We start from the raw sequence: 7752 nt of genomic DNA on the forward strand, positions 1-7752 counted from the left end.
AAAATATCATGTAAGAAACGAGTTGCCAGTCCAGGTTCGATGCACAATGCTGGATGCTTGGGGCTAGTGCACTGGGATGACCCAGAGGGATGGTATGGGGAGGGAGGAGGGAGGAGGGTTCAGGATGGGGAACACATGTATACCTGTGGTGGATTCATTTTGATATTTGGCAAAACTAATACAATTATGTAAAGTTTAAAAATAAAATAAAATTAAAAAAATAAATAAAGGTTAAAAAAAATTAAAGAATAAAAATCACATGATTATTTCAATAGATGCAGAAAAATCTTTAAACAAAATTCAACATTCATTTATGACAAAAAAAAATTCTCAACAAAGTGATATAAAGAGTATATCACAATATAATAAAGGCCATATATGACAAGGCTATAGCTAACATCACACTCAATGGTGACAGACTGAAAGCATTTCCTCTAAAATCAGGAACAAGACAAAGATGCCCACGTATGCCACTTTTACTCAACATAGTACTGAACGTCCCAGCTACAGAAATCAAATAAGAAAGGAAATAAAAGAAATCCAATTTGGAAAGAAAGAAATAAAATTGTCACTGTTTGCAGACAACAGTGTGGAGTATGATACTTTATATAGACAACTAAAAAAAACCATTAGAGCTAATAATTAAATCCAGCAAATTTTCAGGAAACAAAATTAATATATAGAAATATGCTGGGTTTTCATAAGCTAATAACAAACCATCACAAAGAGAAATTAAGAAAACAATCCAATTTACAATTAGATTAAAAAAAGAAATATCTAAGAATAAATCTAATCAAAGAGATAAAAGACATGTGATCTGAAAACATAAGAAACTGATTGAAGAAATTGAAAATGATACATATGGAAACATATTCATGTACACAAATTGGAAGAATTAATATTGTTAAAATAACCATACTACCCAAGGCAATCTACAGATTCAATGCAATCCCTAACAAAATACCAATGGCATTTTTCACAGAATTAGATTAAATAATTTTAAAAATTTTATGGAAACACAAAAGATCCCCAAATAGCCAAAACAACAGTGAAACAAGAACAAAGCTGGAAGTATCATACTCCCTGATTTCAAATTGTACTACAAAGTCACAGTAATCAAAAACAGTATGGTATTTGCACAAAAGCAGACATGTAGATCAATGGAACAGAATAGACAGCCAAGAAATAAACTCATGCTTGTGGTCAATTAACCTATGAAGATAGTGACAAAAATATACAGCAGGGAAAAGACTACCATTCAATAAATGGTGTTGGAAAAGCTGACAGCTACATGCAAAAATCAAACTGAGCTACTTTCTCACACTGTATAAAAGAGAAAGTCAAAATGGATGAAAATCTTAAATGTAAGACCTAAAAGCAAAAAATTCCTAGAAGAAAACGTAGGCAATTCAGTGTCGGACATACATCTTTGCAATATATTTTTGTATAAGTCACCACAGGCAAGGGAAACAAAACAAAAATAAACAAATGGGACTATATCAAATTAAAATCTTTTACAGAGAAAATTATCAACAAAATGAAAAGGTAGCCTACTAAATGAGAGAAGATATTTGCAACTGATATATCCAGTAAAGGGTTAAAATCCAAAATATGTAAAGAACTTGTATGAGTGATCATCAAAAAGTCAAACAATCCAGTTAAAGAATGGACAGAAGCCCTGAATAGACATTTTTCCAAAGAAGCTGTGGAGATGGCCAATAGACACATGAAATGGTGCTCAAGATCACTAATCGTCAGGGAAATGAAAATCACAGAGATATCACCTCACACCTGTTGGAATGGGTACTACCAAAAAAGGCAAAAAATAACAGTATTTATGAGTGTATGGAGGAAAAGGGGATTTTTCTTGACTGTTGAGGGGTCTGTAAAGTGGTGCAGTTGCTATGGAAAATAGTACATAGGTATCTCAAAAACATTAAAGCTAGAACTGCCATATGACCTGCAAATTCACTTCTAGGCATTTACCTGAAGTAAGAAAAATGCTAATTTGAAAAGATATATGTACACCAATGTTCACTGTAGCATTATTTACAACAGCCAATTTATGGAAGTAATCTAAGTGTCCACTGATAGATGAATGCATAAAGAACATACGGTGTATGTATACAATGGAATATTGCTCAGCAATTAAAAAAATATATCTTGCCATTTGTGACAACATGGATAGATAGAGAGGTTATTATGCTAAATGGAATGTCAGGCAGAGAAAGAAAATACTGTATGATATTACTTATATGTGGAATCTAAAAAAATAAATAAGCAAAACAAAAGCAGACACAGATACAGAGACTTAACCAGAGATTGCCTGAGAAGAAAAGTGGGAGTGGGGGCAAAATAGGTGAAGGAGTTAAGAGGTACAAACCTATAGCTATAAAATAAATAAGCCATGGGGATTACTATAGAGTATAAGGAATATGGTCAATAATATTTTACTAAATTTATATGGGGACAGATATCTGGTCACTAGTCTTATTGTGGTGATTATTTCACAATGTATGCAAATATTAAATCACTATGTAGTACACCTGAAACAAAATATTGTATATCAACTGCTTTCAATTTTTAAAGACAGGAAAGAAAGACACAGAATGGCTACATGGATTTAAAAACTAGACAACTACAAACTGCCTACAACAGACTCTTTTCAGCTTTAAGGACAATGTAAATTCAAAGTAAAGGGATGAAAAAAGATATTCTGTGTAAATGAAAACTGAAAAAAAACCACAAATAGTTATATTTATGTCAGACAAAATAGACTTTAAGCCAAACACTGGAATGAAAGAATGAAAATCAAAAGTTAGTAGAGTGAAGGAAATGACAAATATCTGAATGAAAATAGATGAAATGGTGACTAAAAAGATGATAGATCAATTTTAAAAGACCTGATTTTAAAATTATAAACAGAATTTATAAACTGTTAGCTAGAGTAGGAAAAAAGGGAGGCCACAACAATAAAATTTGAAATGAAAGAAAATAGTGATTCAACAGAACAAGGATCATGAGAGACTGTTAGGAAGAATTAAACAGCAACAAAATTATATATCAACAAGTTTGAAAATGTAGAAGAGCTGGATAATTCCCAAAAACATATAGCCTAAATCATGATGAAATAGAAAATCTGAAGACCAATGACTATGAAGGAGATTAAATCAGCAATTAAAAATCTCCCAGGAAAAATACTCCAGGTGGCTTCAATGGTAAATTTTACCAAATATTTAAAGAAAAAGTGATACCAACTCTTTTCAAACTCTTCTCAGAAATACAATAGAGGGAACACTTCCAAACTCATTTTAGGAGGTCATCATTAGTCAATACCAAGTCAGTCATTATACTCTAAGAAAATCATAAGCTAATATTTCTGATGAACATAGCTATAAAATTTTCAACAAAACATTAGGAAAGTGAATTCAATAGTACTAAAAGGATCATACACCACAATCAAGTGGGATTTATTCCAGGAATGCAAGGACAGTTCAAAATCTATAAATCAATAAAGGTAATATATGAGTTTGATAGAATGAAATATAAAACAGTATGGTATTTGCATAAAAACAGACATATAGATCAATGGAACAGAAATCAACCCATGTATATATGGTAAACTAATTTTTCACAAAGGAGCCAAGAATATACAAGGAAAAGTCTCTTCAATAAATGGTGTTGGGAAAACTGTATAGGGCCACATGCAAAAAAATAAAACTGGACCCCTATCTTACACCATACTCAAAAATCAACTCAAAATGCATTAAAGACTTGAACATAAGACTTAGAACCATAAAACTCCTAGAATAAAACATAGGGAATATTTCCTTTAACATTCATATTGGCAATATGTTTTTGGATTTGACATTAAAAACGAAGGCAATAAAAGCAAAATCAAGGACATATGAAGATGGTGGAGGAGTAGGTGAATGTGGAATACATCTCTCTGCATGGATACATCAGTTATGCACCTTCAGACACAGAAGTGCATGCGGAACACCAGCTGAAAGCGGACAGGAGTACCTGATCAGGGGAAAAGAATATATTGAACCACACAAAACTCAGTAGGATGAAGGAACTAGGGGAAAAAACAGAAGTGTTAGTAGGACTGGACCTACTGTCCGTGGGTGGGGGAACTGAAGCAGGGGTCCGATCCCCACAGTGGGGCAATTGTCTGAGTGAAAGGAGAAACATTTAAGGCTGAGAGTGAAACAGCTGATCTGTGGCAGCCTAAATGCAATGAGAATCAGGCAGTCCTTGCCACAGCTATACATACCCTGGACAAGAACACAGGAAGGCGCAGCAACTAGGAACTGGAGTTTAGGGATTGTGGAGCAATCCCAGGGCGAGGGATGCTGTTGACTGTGGAGAGATAGATTGACGAGATGTGAGGGAGATCATGGTGGGAAATGCCGGTGCAAGAAAGCCAGGCAGACATGGAAGCCAGGCAATACTGCTGAGTCACACGTAAGGGGTGGAGCCATCACCATAGCCTCTCTCTCCCCACATACCAGCATTGGTAGCTGAACAATTGGATAGGCTGGCCTGTCAAACACCTGACACACTGAACTACAGAGTAGGACCCCACCCAGGGTGCTCCTTTAAGTGACTGATGCGCCAAACTACCGAGTAGGACCCCAGCCAGCAGGGCCCCTCTATGTGCCTGATGCTTCAAACAACAGAGAAGGACCCCAGGCAAGGGAGCCCTCTAAGTACCCGAATGGGCGGAGCTACAGAGAGACTGGCCAAAGAGGCCTTCTGATTTCCAGCTACAAGAGGCTCTAGAAAAGACTCTGATAAGGCCATAACTCCTGCCATGTAGGCAGTCCGTGTCCCTGCACACTTGGCACCAACCAGGGTCCCCACAAGCCAAGCAGCTGTGCCACCTTCATGCTCAACTCTCACTGGGACAGAGCTTCCCCAGGCAAAAGAAAAGTTGCTTCACTCATGTCCAACTCTTTATGACCCTGTAGACTGTGGCCTGTCAGGCTTCTCTGTCAGGGAAGGGGGATCTCCAGGCAAGAATACTGGAATGTGTTGGCCAGTACTGGTTGCCATATCCTTCTAGAGCATTATATTTCCTGCTGCCCTAGCCGCCAACCCCACTGAGTACCTGGTGCTGCCAGAACCCTTGCAACCCAAGCAGCTGCACCACCTCCACACCTGGCCCTGACAGGGGTAAACCCAAGTCCTCCAGGGCAGCCTCAGAAGCAAATCCCTGTGGATGACCCACATACAGAGGTGGAAATAAAACCACAGTTTAAACCCAGGGGCAGTGTGGCTAAGGAAGAAGACCTAAAACCTTCCCGCAAGCTGTACAAGCTGTAGATTAAATCCACATGATCATCTAGGCAGCTAGATGTGTCTACTGAATATATAAAAGGCCATGAAGAGCTCCCACAAAAGAAAACGCACTGTCCACTAGTGGACAGTGGAGGCAAGAACACACAGGAGTAGGACCAGATTAGAATCTGAGCTGCCTCCACAGCAGATCCAGAGATCAGCACAATGTTGGAGGGCATCCTATGAAGGTATGATGAACTTTGACTCCCAGCAAGGGAAAGGACTGATAGCAGTGACTCAAGAAAAATATTTATTATTCTTAGTTTTTGACTTATTCTGTAGATTCTTTTTTTCTTTTTTCTTTTTTACCTTTTAGCCCCCTCTGTTGTAGTTGTCAATTTTATTGGCACTTAAGAAATCCAATTAATCTCTCCAACATACATCACAGCAGGATCCTCTATGACCCACCTCCCAGAATATTGGAAATAAAAGCAAAAATAAACAAATGGGACCTAAATAAACTTAAAAGCTTCTGCACAAGAAAGGAAACTATAAGCAAGGTGAAAAGACAGCCTTCAGAATGAGAGAAAATAATAGCAAATGAAGCAACTGACAAACAACTAATCTCAAAAATATACAAGCAACACCTACAGCTCAATTCCAGAAAAATAAATGACCCAACCAAAAAATGGGCCAAAGAACTAAATAGACATTTCTCCAAAGAAGACATACAGATGGCTAACAAACACATGAAAAGATGCTCAACATCACTCATTATCAGAGAAATGCAAATCAAAACCACTATGAGGTACCATTTCATGCAGTCAGAATGGCTGCGATCCAAAAGTCTACAAGCAATAAATGCTGGAGAGGGTGTGGAGAAAAGGGAACCCTCTTACACTGTTGGTGGGAATGTAAAGTAGTACAGCCACTATGGAGAACAGTGTGGAGATTCCTTAAAAAACTGGAAATAGAACTGCCTTATGATCCATCAATCCCACTGCTGGGCATACACACTGAGGAAACCAGAATTGAAAGAGACACATGTACCCCAATGTTCATCACAGCACTGTTTATAATAGCCAGGATATGGAAGCAACCTAGATGTCCATCAGCAGATGAATGGATAAGAAAGCTGTGGTACATATGTGGTACACAATGGAGTATTACTCAGCCACTAAAAAGAATGCATTTGAGTCAGTTCTAGTGAGGTGGATGAAACTGGAGCCTATTATACAGAGTGAAGTAAGCCAGAAAGAAAAACACCAATACAGTATACTAACACATATATATGAAATTTAGAAAGATGGTAACAATAACCCTGTATACGAGACAGCAAAAGAGACGCTGATGTATAGAACAGTCTTTTGGACTCTGTGGGAGAGGGAGAGGGTGGGATGATTTGGGAGAATGGCATTGAAACATGTATAATATCATATATGAAATGAGTCGCCAGTCCAGGTTTGATGCAGGATATAGGATGCTTGGGGCTGGTGCACTGGGATGACCCAGAGGGATGGTACGGGGAGGGAGGAGGGAGGAGGGTTCAGGATGGGGAACACGTGTATACCTGTGGTGGATTCATGTTGATATATGGCAAAACCAATACAATATTGTAAAGTTAAAAAATAAAATAAAAATACAGATTCTGTAAAAAAAAAAAAAAGAAAGAAAGAAAGAAAAGAAATCCAATTAAGCTTTTGAGCTTTTTTTTTCCTCAGTCACATTTTTAATTGTTGTTATAAAGCTCTGCTTCTACATTGGATTTTTGCAGTTCTGTGGAGATTCCCCCGCCCCCTTTTTTTTTCTTTTCTCTTTTTTAAATTTTAATTTTTAAACCTATTACTACTTTTTCTACATTTATTCCTTTATTTTCTTTTTCTACTGTTCTTTTCCCCTTGCAGTTAATCTTTAATGTATATAAATCTTCTTTATCTAACTCTATTTAACTTTTCATGTCTATTCTTTCTTTTCTTTCTCTCCTTTCCTCTCAACATATTTCGTAGTTTTATTTTCATTACTCTATTCCCTAATTGGCACCTTGCTATAGTTTTGTTTTCCAGTTTGTGCTTTAGTTAGGTTTGTTCTGGTAGATAAAATTTTTGGTTTCCTTTGTTTGCTGGGTCAATCTATTTTACTTTATTTTTGTTGGATTGTTTTGATTTTGCTTATGGGTGTATATGTATATGTGTATATTCAATCACACTTTTTGTTGTTGTTATAAACCTCACCTCTACATTGGGCTTTTGCAATTCTGTGGAGTTTTCCTTTTTTCCCCTTGTTTCTTTCTTCTTCCTTTCTTTCCTTTTCTCTTTTTTATAATTTTAATTTTTTAAACCTATTATATTTGTCTACATTTATTTCTTTGTTTTCTTTCCCTACTGTTCTTTTCCCCTTGCAGTTAATCTTTAATGTATATAAAACTTCTTTATCTACCTCTATTAAACTTTGCATATCTATTCTTTC

This window comes from Bos indicus x Bos taurus, chromosome 16 (assembly GCF_003369695.1).
Source record: "Bos indicus x Bos taurus breed Angus x Brahman F1 hybrid chromosome 16, Bos_hybrid_MaternalHap_v2.0, whole genome shotgun sequence".
Lineage (NCBI taxonomy): Eukaryota > Metazoa > Chordata > Mammalia > Artiodactyla > Bovidae > Bos > Bos indicus x Bos taurus.